Here is a 15,155-nt window from a genome sequence, read left to right as displayed (position 1 = left end):
TTTTTTTTTTATTTTTAGAGAGAAACATAAAACGTTTTTAGTCACCCGCTTCTTTAGTGTGATGGCTGAGGTTGCTTTTCTTTGGTGATTTTTATAATATCTGCTGGCTCTGAAGATGTTGTTACTCACAACTGGTTCTGCAAATTCATGTCTTAATCTGGCATACAGGCAGATACGAGTGATACTGCTCACAGCAGTATGTAGTACCAAATAGCAATGCAATTTTCAGCGCACGTCTCTTCAGGTTTGGAAATTCATTGGCACCCGGAAGAGGTAGGTTGTTGTATTTAGCCGTAAGTTCACTGTTGCTTTGTAGTTCTATGACTTTGTGTTGAAAGTTTTCAGATACATCGACTGCTTCAACATTGAATGGTGTGGCAAAAACATTTAATTCAAGTTCCTCCACTTTTAGGTCTTGAAATTGCTCACAAAATTTCTGAAGTAAATTTCCACACTCCCTTGCATACTCTGCTGTTGATGTCCACACTCCCTTGCATACTCTACTGTTGATGCAGGTTTTTGTCCCTGAAAAGTTGGAAACTGCACTGCGTTGCCCTTTTCCAGTTGCATTTGCCACAGCTTTAATTTAGCTTCGAATAATTTTACATTTAAAAAAAAGGAAAGTAAGAAGCTGGTTAGGGCCTTGCAATTTGACTGTGAGCTCTGAGATACTGAGTAAAGTTGACCATGAATGTTAGGTCACAGTCACTTTGGGTCACTCCGCTCAGCAACAGGTTTTCCCTTTGTCTCCATGAAAAGTTTCACTCCCTCAATTCATAAAACCGCTTCAGCATACTCCCTCGGCTAAGCCATCAGACTTCACAATAGTAAACTAAATCACTATATTCTGAATCAAAGTCTTTCTTTCAATAGCTCCTTAAATTGATGGCTGTTTAATCCTCCACTTTTAATAAAATTAATGCTTGATACTACTACCAACATTACATTTTTCAGTTGCACTGAATGCGTGCACAGATTCTCTTGATGGATGATGCAATGACACACAATCAACTTACTCGGATTAAGGTTGGGGTGACCCATTTCTTTCTTGACTAGGGCAATTAATCTCTCCTGAGATCCAATCATAGCTGGAGCACCATTAGTAGTAAGACCACTTAATTTTTTTTTTTTAAACAATAACTGAAACCCTTGCACTGCCAACGTTACCTTCTGTAATATATCTTCACCTTTGGCAGCATCAGACATTGCTACTAAAGAAAGCAAGTCCTCTCAAATCTCAAAACCAGGTGCGATTCCACACGGAAAAATAGCCAGCTGAGCTGTACTCGTTATGTCTGCTGTTTCATCAATAGCCAGTGAGTAGAACTCAAAAAATCAGCTGCAGAATCTTTCAGAGACATTTCAATATCCCAAGCCATATCATTAATTCGATCTGACACTGTCCTGCGAGATAAACTCACACTCTCAAATAATTTAAAGTTTCTCTAGAGCCAATACAGCTGCAGTTGCGACAATGCACTCCCTTACAAACTCTCCTGAACGAGGCCTGAGTGCTTTCGCAGTAAGTTCACTCACCACATAACTGGCTTGAGCAACACCGTTCACCTCCTTCCTTGGTTTTGTGAAAATTGCTTGTGAGTAGTCAAATTCTTCTTAAGGGCTATAATTTTGTCCGCACACACCTGCCCTCAAAATTCTTCATATTTGATGTGCTTTGTGTTGTAATGTCTTTCTAGGTTTGATTTTTTTACCACAGAAAGCGCTTCTCCACAAATCAGAGACAGGGGCTTGCACTTCACCTTGTGGCAGAGTACTGCTGGTGTCTGCCACTTTAACAGCCTGAAGAGGCAATGGGCAGGTGCTACCCAGCTCTGATGAGTGCCCATTTAAGATTCAGGCCAGCAGAGCTAGAGGCAGCACTCTCCTGCCTGGCACAGAGGAAAAAAACATCTCCTGGTGGAGCTGCTACTTTGGTAACACCAGGAGGTATGGGCAAGAGCTGATGGGGATGGTTAGGAGGCTCTTAGTCCTGGGCAAGACCTAAAACTACATCCTGCTGGGAATGGGTGGCCTGGTGAGGCTGTTTATGGCAGAACAGCCCCCCAGAAATGCCAGGCCAGTTACCACTCCAGTGGAAGGTGAGCAGGGGTGCATAAATCTCAGCCCCCACCTTCAGGTGGGTCAATAAACATTGGAGGTAGTCTGGGGCCAGATACAGCCACCTGAGCCTATGGGGGGGGGGGGAGGAGGTGACTTCAGTCCCCAGCATAGTGGGGGCAGAGTATGGGCCTCAGTGGATGCAGAGGTGTAGAGTGGGGTTCAGTGGGACACCTGACAGACTGTACCAGAGTGGCAGCTGGGAGGCCTGGAAAGGGATATGGAGCCTAGCAAAGAGGCAAGGCGCCTTGAAACTAGGAGCCCCGACTATGTGTGTGTGGGGGAAGGAGCCCAGTGAGGATGAGGGGGCTCAGAGCCCAAGGACAGAGGCCAGAGTTAGGGGCTGGGATATAGTTGCAACATGTGAAATGCCAAGAGGGGCGAGTAGTGAGGCCCTATGAACAGGAGTCCTGAGATGAAGCCCTGGGAGGAAAAAGTGCAAAGTGGGCCCCCGTGAGCAGGGGGCTCGAGGGTAAGTCCTGCTAACATGGGGGCCAGGCTAGGTCCAGGTAAGCCTTTGGGTGCCTGAAGCCACAGGTGGGCCAGAGGACCGATTAGGGAAGGGCTGTGGGTAAACAACGGAGCGAGTCAGGGCAGCTGGGTGAGCAACCCAGCGAGAGACTAGAGGCAGAGTCACTCCAGTGTTTTGTAAACCACCCAGCGCTCGCTCAGATGAGGGTTGTGGGAGAGGCCCAAGAGGCCACGCACTTGCTGGCTGGAGAGTGCAGGGAAACAAGCCCCAGGACCCTTCAGGTGACGGCAGGGTGAGTATGGCCCTGGGAAAAGGAGGAGCGGTCTGAGAGTGGCCCTGCAAAGTGGCAGGATCAAAGAGACCATGTGAGAGGCCTCAGTGAGAGGGAGGCAGTATGAGTGTGGCCTGTAATAGGGCAGAGAGTGAGAGGCTTAAATTTGGGATGTGTTGAGCCGGGGCTGGAGCAGAGCTCAGTTGTTAGGAACATCTGCAAGGCATGGGATGCAGTATAGGGATGGTTGGAGCTGCATACATAGGCCCAGGAGACCAGGGCTTGGAAGGGCAGCCTCCCACCCAATTAACACCTTAATTATGTGTTATCAAGGTGTGGCAGGAAAGAAAGGTGGGCGGTGTGCCCAGAGCCAGGTGAGGAGACTAGCACTGTGGCTAGTCAGGGAGTTCCCACTTTGCCATGCATTTCCACAAAAAAATAACTGTTTGTCCATTTTTCATTATTCCACATCTACTTTTCTTATTTTTTTTGCAGTAGCCATTGTAAAAAGTAAAGGTTGGAAGAAACACTGTTTTTTTTTTTCCCCGCAAGCAACGACTGTGCAGAGTACCTGAAGAATGAAAGTTAGGACACAAGAAACACACCGCACAGTTGGGACCTGAAGAAAATAACTGCAAGATTCAAAACGCATGAGATTTGAAGATCAGGCACTGGTCGCTGTTTCAATGCAGACGTTATGCTACCAACCACTTCACCATCAGCACATTTGCTTAAGTAACAATGAAGATAGGTTGCAAGCACTAAAAATGCAATTTTAAAAAAGTTAAAAGTGCTACTGTCATAGGTGTATATTTTCAGAAATACAGTATAACCTCAGGACCAAGCACCTGCCATATATTTGAAAATTCTGGATTTCTGAACTAAGCAAAGTGCATAGTTTTCATTGTTGGGGGGGGGGGGGAATAGTGGTGGCCGATCAGGAAGCCATGCTGTGCTGGATGACCATGGTGCACAGCCACGTTCAAGCTTCTCTCTCCAAGAACTGGGGGGTAGTGGCAACCAGGCAGGGAGCAGCCACCGCACCACATTGTGCTGGATGGCTGTGGCATGACAGGTCCCGCCTGCTCATTGCTATGCCCCAGTCCCTGGAGGGATGAGCTTGCATGCAGCCATGTGCCATGGCCATCCAGCACTGCATGGCACAGTGGCTGCTCCCTGCCTGGTCGCTGCTACCCCCAACCCCTGGAGGGGGAAGCTTGAATGTGGTAGCTATCACCACCACCCATACCACAGCTCCGCGTATGGCTGGTGCTCTGGGACCAGCCATGCTACTCCCCAATGTATTTTTAAAAAACTGCCGGGTTTTAGAGCATTCTGGATTTCTGAGTGCCGGGTTTATGAAGTTACTAGCCAATTACCCACCAAGAATGCCTGGGTTGGGGAGGAGGGGGCTGGGATGGAGTACCGCCACCTAACACTCCATGCTGCCACTGTTCTGCCTCTTGCAGGGAGCAGGGTGGGGGAGCCGAGGCCAGCAGTGCTCCGTCCAGTCCTTTAACACGGCTTTGGAATCATGGCGGCGCTCCCCCATACTTGGAGCACTCCAATAGGCTGTTTCCATTAGCCAATTGGAGCACAAATAGAGCATTAGACAGGCTTAGGCTTTTATAATATTAGAATTCTCTACTTGCCGTGGGCCAAATGAAATTATACTGCAGGCCCACAAGCCGTAGGTTCCCCATCCCTGCAATAGAGGGTGACATGGTAGGGGGACAGGCACAGGAGAACGAGGGGCAGGGAGGTGAATTTTAGACAACCTCCCCAAAAATTAATTAGATTATATACATGGAAAAATTACTACAAAATTTATAGTTTTCCCATGTATAGATTCTAATTATGGCAAAAGTCATCTTAAATTTTATAGTCATCTTGGATTCAAGTAAATACAGTATATCGAGTATGAATCTCAATATTGCCATTTGTACATTTATTTTAATATCAGGCTGCCCAGTTCAAAACTTCATTCTCTCCTGTAGTGGGCAAAACACTCAAAAGGTAAAACAGGATTATTTTTTGGCTAAGTTGAATCAATAGTGAAGCTGGCTACAAAAAGGGTAATCCGATCTCATGCTTTAGGGCAGATGTAAAGAATCCTACATACTGTATACACAGCACTGCACCTTGGCCAAGCGCACAGTGAAAGCTTTATTTGCCTTTCTCTGAAATATCAGCTGGTGATGGAAACTACTTCTTTTAGTGTGGCAAGCAATAGTCTGGATCCATTATGCTGCTCTGAACCAATACATGCAAGGTACCAAAGCTGAACAGATTGCTAACATAAGCTGGTTCTTTCAAAATCTGTATGGCACTTTGTACTTTGGCTGGAGTTGCTTACTTTTAAAGCAGGCCAATAATATCTTTTCATTTCAACTTAATTTATAGCAGTGACAAAGTACCTGCTGACTAATCAGTGAACATATTGGCTTTCCTTACTCCCGTTGACACATTAGAGGGGGAAAGAGGGAGGGGAAATAAGATAGGTTTCAAGAATATCTTCCTTCTGAGTCAGTCACAGGACAGTAATTTAAAGAAGCCATGCCACACATTGTGTGTCCTCTGCACCATGCAGACTCACTAAATTTAGTACTGCATTTAACAGCCCCATTTCATTAAAGTCAAGGTCAGGTTTTTCTATTTTTAATGATCCAAAATGTTCCATGGTGTTAGAATAGCTAGTAGCCCAGTTTCCTTTGGTGTCCAAAATGAAGCCTACAGAATCTATAATTTACCATCACAGGGGAAAAAAAAAAAATCACTGAAGATAGATTGGTGAGCTTTTTAGGAGGGGGACAAGATATAGACATAGAAAGTTAACAAGCCACCGCACTGAACTAGAACTTTAGCTCAATTAACACCAGGGTATGAACTGATCAGTTATGAGATCTAGAAAAATGCTTTCTTCTAATGAGCAACAGTTGTTACAACAACGTTGTGGGTGTTTAGGGGTTGGGAAGGGATTTATTTTTAGGAAAGAACTACACAGTGCTGCTGAAGGCAGGATTGAAACTAGCTACCTGGAGACAAAGTTGATTAGGGCACTTGCCTAAGATGCTTTCAAAACAAGTCTTACATTTCCACAGGTATCCTCATGTTCTACATTTTATCCCTATCCTTCCAACTGCTTCCAGTAAACAAAAGTAATTTTAATTTTAATGCCGAGACAACTCCTTGCTTTTCAATTAAAAATTCTGCATGTCTTTATCATAACGTGAGATTAATAAAATCAGATGCAAAAGTCTGAGAAGTGTACGGTCTACAAGAAACGTGACATTGATCAGGGCACAGCTATCATACCTGGTTTTTTGTTTTCCTCTTTTTCCTTTCCTTTTTACATGCAAGTGACTACTGAAATCTGATGCTGTGGGTGATGTTTAGTCTGAGGAATCCTTTAATTTCAGCTGTGCAGAGGCAGTTGTTTCTCAGATCATTTCACTGAGCATTTAACAGAGTGGGTGGGATTAGTATGATCAATGCATTGTTCATCATCCTTAAGGCCCCAAGGAGTTCATGGAAAGACGTGCCCATTACTGCTAGAATCAGATCTTCCAAGCTGCTTTTAAAGGGCCATCTGGCCAAGCTAATTCTATTATTATTTATTACCCTGTAGGCAGGTTATGCAACTTTGAACTGAATTTAATTCGTAAAATGCTGCCAGCTTTAAAGGTTGCTTTCCTGCCAAGTTCTTTCTGGAAGGCCCTTTTTTTTTTGTTGAAAAGCAGATTATCATATTTAGTGATTGATACAGAGAGGCATCCTAACATGGGGGATATAAGGATTCTTGCAGAATATACCAGGTGTGTAGTCACTTCAGCTACTTGGCAAAAATTTTATATAGCTGGAATCCACTTTGTGTAGCGTACCAGGGCGCATTGCAGTATACAGTAAAACAGAATTAGTAATATCCATGCATTGTAGCCTGCCAGTCAATCTATATTATAGCAAAATCTCTATTTAAGGCTTGTCTACAGAAAGTTAGATTAGACTATGAATTCAGAGCAGAATAATTTTTCCTACTTAACTACCTGTGTGGAAGCTCTCCTTCTGAAATAACATTTTCCTCCCCCTTGGCTTGAACAGTAAATGAGCAACTACATTACTGGCCATTTACCATAGCAAGAAACTGTAAACCTCACTAATGAAGGAAAACAAAAATTCATCCATCAAGCCACACAGGAACTGTGCTACTTAGAAATACTGAGATAAAACTGGGTCAGGTTCCAGCTTGCATTGCTGAAATGCTTCTTTCCTCTCCCCCTCCCCAGCCCCCCACCAAAAAAAACAAACCAACCAGGAACGACTAAGCAGAGCTACAAAGGAATCCCCACAACAACCCGTTCAGAGACAGGTCGTTGGTATGTCCTGGCATGAGCATCGGATTTTGTTTTGATATCTGGGACCTGTAGCACGTGCATTTATACTGCATTTAGCTGGCTTTAGCATCTAGAACTTAATTTTCAGAAACTCTATGAGCTTGCATATAGCTCAGTAGCTATACAAAATGATTTATTTGGGGCTGGTCCTGTTCTGAGCAGGGGGTTAGACTAGATGACCCCCTGAGGTCCCTTCCAACACTAATTTTCTATGATTCTATGAATAGGTCTGAAATTAGTCAAATTACAACTGAACCCAAACTGGGCTAAATGCTGTCCAGATGTGCAGAATGCTAATTCTAACAGGATTCAGATATACAAACTATCTTTTGGTTTAATTGAGGCTCCTGGTTTCATTGGGATCATCAAGCATTAATTCCTACTGACCTGCCATGTTTTCCATTGTTTGCTGCAGAGAAGTTCTCTCACAAGGGAGCCTCTTACCCTGACCTATCATTGCAGAAACATAACATTTTACCCCTTTGCCAGGCTGTGGTCCTAAGGCTGGGAAACCTGGGAGCCAAAACATTTGTTTTCAGTCCGATCTTCCCTCTAGTCAATGGGTTAGAGCAAGTAACTTGGTAACATGGTACCTGCCACAGCAGAAGACTGGACCTGACCCAGGAGATCCCCTTAAGTCCTGTATCAGAGGGTTGAACATCTTCAACCCTGCTCATTTCACCCGTAATTTAAAACAAACACACCCGTTTCCTGGAGCTACAGCTGAACCTCCAAAAGATGTTACCAGTTGGTGCCAAGCTCCAACCAACCAAGACAAGTTTCAATTAGCCGTAGTTTAAGGAGCTCCAGCCTGCATTCTTACAGCACTACCACTGGATTGGCCTCTACCTACTTAAAAGCCAGCTCTGCTTTTTCCAGAAGATGGGCTTCTCAAGCACTTTATTCCACACACAGGTAGGTGATTTCAGGGAGGGCTCTCTTGAAAGCATACCAACTCCAACATTGGGAAAGTCCAGCTTGATACAGGGGCAGTGGGAGCATAGAAGAAAGGCTCAGTGGGATATTACTAAGCCAAAAGAGAATCCCTTTCTTTCCCTCCTCACCCCACATACCCTCTCATCATCTTCCTTATGCCAGCACATGAAAGGGAAGAGAAGGGCGGTGGATAAGGTCCCACCCTTCTTGTCAGCTCTTCTGTCTCTTTGGGCATGCCAGCAGATGTCACAACCAAACAAAACACACAGCATAGCAAGACTCCCAATACAAAAAGGAGTGAATGGCTTTACTGAAAGTGAGTTTGGAACCAGATAAAATTGATGAATCTAAACACAAAATGCCAGTAAGAGCTAGTACTGATTAAAGCTCCTTCTGAACAAAGCCATCCAGAGTCATACAAGCTAGAAAGCCCCGTGACAACTCAGAAGCTGAATCTTATATGCCAAGCAGATAACGGTGCTACACATTCAACCCACTCTAGAGACACAGTTCTACACCAAGTTGCTGACTTGAGCAGCTGGCTAGTATTTAGTTGCCTTGTTTGAAATTCCACTTTAGGGCCCCCAATATAGTAGCCCATAGCCCTCAAGGAATTAGAAGGTTTGTAGGATTTTATTCCCAAGAAAAAAAGGAATGTTTGGATTTAGGTTCTGGCAGGGACTGGCTGATCCTTTAACTTAGTGGTTTTGCTTATATTAGCCTGTCCTTCACGTAGGAACACTACAAGTTTTCTCTTCCAAAAAAACATACATTCTCAAATGGGGAAAGGGTGAAGGAGTGGATGGGAGGCATTTTCAGACCCCCAAGGAGGAGAGAAGGGCAAGGTGAACCTGTTTTCTTCCAGAACAGACATAAACATATACTTGTTTTCCTAGAAGTATAAAGTTAAATGCCACCATAATTATGTAGGTATTTTGCTAAAGTCACATACATGACACTCTTGCTCATGGTTTTCTCTTTCCCCTTCCTTCATTCAGTTATACCTTCTACTTCTGCCTTAAATTTCCAGGTGTCCGTCACCTCTTCCTTCTTCCCCACACCATTTCTACAGACACTTTGCTTCCCTGCTGTACTGTGTTCTCATTTCCCTGCCTCAACCCCTTTCTCCTAACTCCCCTGGTCTCGTACACTCTCCATACACTGTTCCTCCATCAAAGCAAACCCTACTGCACTCTCCTGCCTTCACTTCTGGAGCCAGGTAAACCCGTCTTCAGCTCCTGGCCTGGACTCCAAAGGTCTGACCCAAAACCCATTAAAATAAATTAAAAGATACCCACTGATTTCCCGTAGCTTTGGATCAGCCTTCTCTATCACCTTACTGCAACCAAAGCAACTTATAAACATATGGCACCTATACACATGCTCCAGGGTGGGGGCATTCTAATTAAAACACCAACAGTGTCTCATGTATTCAGCATCCCACATTAGAAAATGGTGGTGGGGCACTTTAACTAAAGTTTGATAACATGTAAAAGTGCTCATGGGTACAAGATTCCTCATCTGAGGGTTATTCTGATAGTCTCCAGCTCTGTTCCATGCTAGAATTAAATAAAAGAAGCTCTCAGGACAGCCATTCAGCCCACCCCTTCTCAAATGAAGAGCAGGAGGTGGCTGGACACCATTTTGCCCAACTCCACTAAAGAACATCTAAAGCAGGGGTGTCAACGATATGACCCACGGGCCAGTTTCAGCCAAGGCAGCCCTATCATCTGGCTTCTGGTGCTGGCCCTGGATTTAAATTGACCTGCACGTGCTGACCCAGCCTCATGGCCAGGGCCCAGGACACACTCACGTTGCAGATTCCAGAGTAGCTGGAATGGGTGCTACACGTGGACCTTTCTCCCACCCCCAGGCAGTCTGGGACCCACACAGTACGCAGGCTGGAGACCCCTGCCACACCCAGCTCTAGCTAGGGGGTGCTGCATGCAGCATGGATTCTGGAACAGAGGCTGCATGCAGTGTAGTTCAGCCAGGGAAGCTGCTGTGTACTGCACATATTGCTTGCTCCAGCCAATCCAGGACCCATGGTGCACACGGCACCCGCTCCAGCCAAACTGTGCTATGTGTTGCTCTTGTTCCAGCTGCTTTGGCATCTGTGCCACACAGTGCTCACTCCAGTCAAGCCAGGACCCATGCTACACATGGCACCCACAGCACCACATGCAGTGCAGGTCTTGGAGTAGGTGGAACTCGAGTGGCTTGCAGTGGATCCACCACGCAGGGGGGGACAGAAGGAGGAAGGGGGTGGGAAAGGCTTTGTGGGTTAATATCACTGATCTAAAGAAAGACCCTCCAACAGCAAGAAGTTGCTGCATTTCTAAACGCAACTCTTAACTTCAGGTCGCATAGGCAGCTTGCAGATGTTAAAAAACAAATCCATGCTTTACCAGAAGAAGCAGTGCATTAGTTCGACCTGGCTCCGCAGTGTCTGTATAGACTGGATGCTTCAGCAGGGTTTTTTTGCACTTTTATCTAAAAGCTGATTGAATCAGCTTTTAGATGAAAGTGCCAGAAAAGCCCCACTAAAGCACCTGATCTACACAGATGTTGGCAAACCAGGTCTCAACTAATGCAATGCCTCTTCTGGGCATGTGTTTGGTGCAGGAGTACACCAAATTTAAAATAAAGTGGGGTTTCTTTGGTTTTAGTTTTACATTTTTTTTTGGATTGTTAGTTTTTTTTAAACATCTGTAAGCAGCCTCTGTGTATTTTTGCAGAACCCAATCTTGGTAGCTGCCTGAGGGGGCAGGGCGAGGAAGAAATCAGAGACCTACAGAGCGCTCTGGATGTGCATACAATACAGTAGAACAAAGACACCTGCTTTTTTCTAGGTTTAGATATAGAACTCCCATTCATTCCTATAAAACTGTGCATCTTAAATCACTAAAGTGGTATCAAGTCTCTCAGCCTAGGGCTGGACAGTTACTAATTGCAGAAAAACAGGGCAGAATGAAGGCAAAAAACAGTTGTGAAAGATGGATGGAGAATAAGCAATTAACAGAGATTACAATGACAAAATGAAGCAGTACCTGAAAAAATATCACAGGAGTCAAAACAAGAAAGAAACAACATCTTCCACTCAGTCACCTCAACAGGATGCTTCTTGAAGCCCAGAAAGCAGCAATCCTATCACTTCAGGCTGAAGTCTTTTAGGTCAAAGCAGACAAGGCACAACAGACAAAAAGCACACCAGCACAATGCCATTAGGGTAACATCTCACATGCTGCTTAGCATACCTGTGTTTTTAGGTCCATCAGCATAGACTGGTCCAGGAGGTGGTGGTGCATTCTGCCATCCATACTGTGGATACCCTTGATAACCTGGTTGACCTGGTGGATATGGTCCGGTAGGCCCTGGTGGATACGGTCCAGTAGGCCCTGGTGGATAGCCTGGGTATTGATTGGGGCCTGGAGGTCCACCGGGCTGTTGTGTATATGGTGGGTATGGAGCATTCGGGCCTGGGCCAGAATAAGGTGGAGGATTTTCGTAATTCATGTGGGATGCAAAATCTTTCCTAAGGGGAGAGAGGGTAGGGGGAAAGGAAAAAGAAAGATATGATTTTGCTTTAGCCTGCTGAGTTTCTTATAAGCAGGGCACATAAATCCTAATTCAAATAACGATAAAGCTTTGCTTTTCCTCTGCTCCTCTGGGACAGCACACACCAAAATGTTCCTTTCACTCCTAAGCTGCTGTAAATACCTATATTCAAATCAGAACTAGAGAGGAATGCAGCATGTGAGTAATTTGTTAAGTTCAGATTTGGTCAGGAAACGGCACTCACTTCAAAAGTGACAAAGCTGGAGCATTAACAGCCACAAACAATCCCAGATTTCAGGTATCACTCCAAAGCATGACTAAGGAGACTGAAAGTTCATAAACTGTGCCTAATTATTGCTCACAGCATTACCATCTTGGAACCAAAGCTTTGTAATTTTAATAAGCTTACAAATAACATGACAAACTTTTTTTCCAAATGGGGCTATCACTAGTGAAAGGTTTACAGCAGTATTTTTATTTAAAATGCATTGCAGTAATGAGTGTGGAATAAGGAACAAATTCATCCATCATCTTTCAAAGCAATATGTACAAGGACAATAGGAGAAGGGATATAAAGTTTAAAAGATTTTTGAAAATTTTGTTAATCAGAAATGTTATTAAATTTCACAATAATGTAGGTTAAAAAGACATTCCTATTTTCTACAGTGATTCTACTGTCTCTCTACAGATCAGGAGAGTTCTGCTTCCTTTCTCAGTCTGTGTTATCTACCCCTTCACAAACTCTGCTGGTTCATACTAATACTCTAGAATTGGATGATTCATGGCAACTGCAAATTTCTGGTGCTGGCACCAACAAGGCAGCAGAGGTGTGACTGGACTATTAATTGATCATAAATCTGCAGGATTCTCCTCCAAGAACCCCAGACAGGGAAAGGGTGGAGGGAAAAAACAGCCAAACTGGGGTGACCATTTTTCTGCACTAAAATTTGCAACTTTACTGAGGTTTAGGTAGAAGAAACTGTTAGATTAAGTCTGACTTCCTGTATGTCACAGCCCAATACTTCTTACTGGACTAAGTTTGAGACGTGAAGAGACTCACCCAAGGTTACACTTCAGGTAAGTGGCAGAACCAGGAAAATAACTGATCTGAGTCTGACTCTGAGTCCTAACTGCTGGACTATAGCCCATCATGAATAACCCATACCAATCAAAACTAAACATCCTTTCTAGCCATCTGTAAAATATAGAACAAACAGCATATGACATTTTTTCCTCTAGAGCTGTGGCCAAAGGAAACATTTCTGTTTTACAGACAGGTAAATAATTCACCTTTTTGTGCCTTCATTTTTCTAGGGTCACACAGCAGATTAACAACAAAGATTACAGATCACATTTAAAAAGGCAGATAATATTCAGCAGAAGCAACTAAACATCAGCTAGCGTGATCAGACAAACCAGTCAATGGAGCTAGTTTCTGCTTTAAACAGCATTCAGGAGGAAAGGCTGCAAATGTTTTCTTTTTGAATCAGGTTTTAGGCCAGTTTAGCTGCTGCAAGCTCTGACTTATAAGCCATAAACAAGCCATGTTGTTCACATCAACTGTATTTCATCAGAACCTAAGCATCATTCCCCAAGGCTTGATCTCTAGGTCCTCTGCTTATTTACAGGTTGCTCTTGCCTGGGTAGAAGTCAACATCATGCTGATTTCTATCAGCATGCATGAAGAAATTAAGGAATACAAAACAGAGCCACAATTTTCGCAGAGGCCATAAAAGCCAGGATGATTACAGAGTTATCCCAGCAATATACCCCCTGAAGGTAATGGGCTGAATCTCCCACATTACTGGAAAGTCTTTAAAATCGCAGTGGACTGACAGGATTGGGGAAATCCGAGGCTGAATTTTTGTAGTTCATTCTGCCACTTGAGATCCTATTCCAAGACTCCCTTTGCCACAGAGGCCAGAGACAGTCAGACTCATCAACTGCCTCTATTGAAATAATTATGTTGTTGTTTTCTTTATCCATCCACACACAGCGATTTTCTATTGCCAGGTGCAGTGAACTGAGCTTAAGCTGTCCAGCTAATAAGGCAAATACAAACAGGGGTCCCTCCACCCCACCCCCCACTTTTTTTAAAAAACCTGTCATTAGGGTAGACAGACTTCAAAAAATACCTGCCCCAAATGAACCAAAATATGGCCAACAGCAAACAGCAACTTGATTTATCAACAGTACTACTTTGCTATGATTTATCTTCTGTCAAAGTGACAGCTATGGAAAATCCAGGGAAGAGGCCCACAAGTTAGTAACTTAGACGGCTGCGCAAAATGGCACCACTCCGTTTCAACTTGCGTTTCAATGGAACAATGTTTCATTTAGAATTTTGTTTGGATTGGAAACCGCTGTTCCGTTTCGTCAAAACAGTGACACGGTTTCGTGTTTCGCCCATAGGCTATAACGGGGAAGCTCAAAACAGCCTCTCTCATCTGGCAGGCAGATCGGGGCCCACCACCCTGGGAGGGCTGCGGGGACTGTGCAATAGGGTTCAGTTCCCTTCTCCAGCCCAGTCGAGCTGGAGAAGGGAACTGAGCCCTGTCACTCAGTTCCTCTCCCCAGCACTACGATCCATTGCGCTGGGGAGGGGAAGTCGGGTCAGCTGGGCTGAGTTGCCTTTCCCAGCCCAATGGATTGCAGCGCTGGGGAGGAGAACTCAGCCAGGCTGCTTCAAAACTCAAAGTGTTTCAACTGCCCTAGTTTTGTTTTGAGGCTGTTTCAAAGCTCTTTGTTTCATTTCAATTTCGCTGTTTTGAGCTTGAGATGAGTCGAAACAGCGTTGAAATGAAACAGCCGGCGAAATTTCGCACAGCCCTACTAACTTAGCTCCTGATCTGGCAGGTGCAGATCAGCCCACCTCTGCCCAGGAAGAATCCAATGTTAATAGGATGTGTACACAATTACATATGCACACAGGGAGCTTCAGTTATGTTTTAGAGCTCTCAGGAGGCCTAGCAGTAAACTAGTGGCCCCCTAGGCTAGGCTGCTGCACAGACATAGAATAGACATAGTCCCTGCTCCCAAAAAAGCTTATAATTCAAGTGAAAAGACAAGAGATGGATAAACTGAGACAGGAGCACAAAGAAGGAAGTGGCAGGACAGGGAGCAGTCATATGAATTCAGCCGTATTTGATCTATTTTTTCCAGCTAGAACAGCAAAGGAGAGTTTAAAGGGGATAATGAGTAGCTTTGAGCATGTTTATAATGGGGCAGCATGGGAGAAAACACAAAGGTGTTGTCTGAAAAATATAACACATGATGGATAACACATGATGGATGCCAGCTTCATGGATTGAGCAGAGGCAGGATTTCATAGACATTAGGGCTGGAAGGGACCTCGGGAGATCATCGAGTCCAGCCCCCTGCCCAAAGGGCAGGAAGTCAGCTGGGGTCA

At 44.5% G+C, this 15,155-nt stretch overlaps 2 long non-coding RNA genes across 2 annotated transcripts in view; both read right to left on the bottom strand.

Moving 5' to 3' along the window:
• LOC109309907 overlaps positions 1-11,519 on the bottom strand; it is a 32,271-nt gene extending 20,752 nt beyond the window's left edge. Inside the window, exon 1 of the long non-coding RNA XR_002101080.1 lies at positions 11,446-11,519. This is a non-coding gene — a long non-coding RNA (uncharacterized LOC109309907). The remainder of the gene's footprint in view (positions 1-11,445) is intronic.
• Positions 11,520-11,713: 194 nt separating this feature from the next.
• Positions 11,714-15,155, bottom strand: part of LOC109309906 — a 21,023-nt gene continuing 17,581 nt past the window's right edge. The window contains exon 3 of the long non-coding RNA XR_002101079.1: positions 11,714-11,723. This is a non-coding gene — a long non-coding RNA (uncharacterized LOC109309906). The remainder of the gene's footprint in view (positions 11,724-15,155) is intronic.

The sequence above is a fragment of the Crocodylus porosus genome, unplaced genomic scaffold (genome assembly GCF_001723895.1).
Source record: "Crocodylus porosus isolate Cpor-Errol unplaced genomic scaffold, CroPor_comp1, whole genome shotgun sequence".
Lineage (NCBI taxonomy): Eukaryota > Metazoa > Chordata > Crocodylia > Crocodylidae > Crocodylus > Crocodylus porosus.
This window is presented reverse-complemented; position numbering and strand designations above follow the sequence as displayed.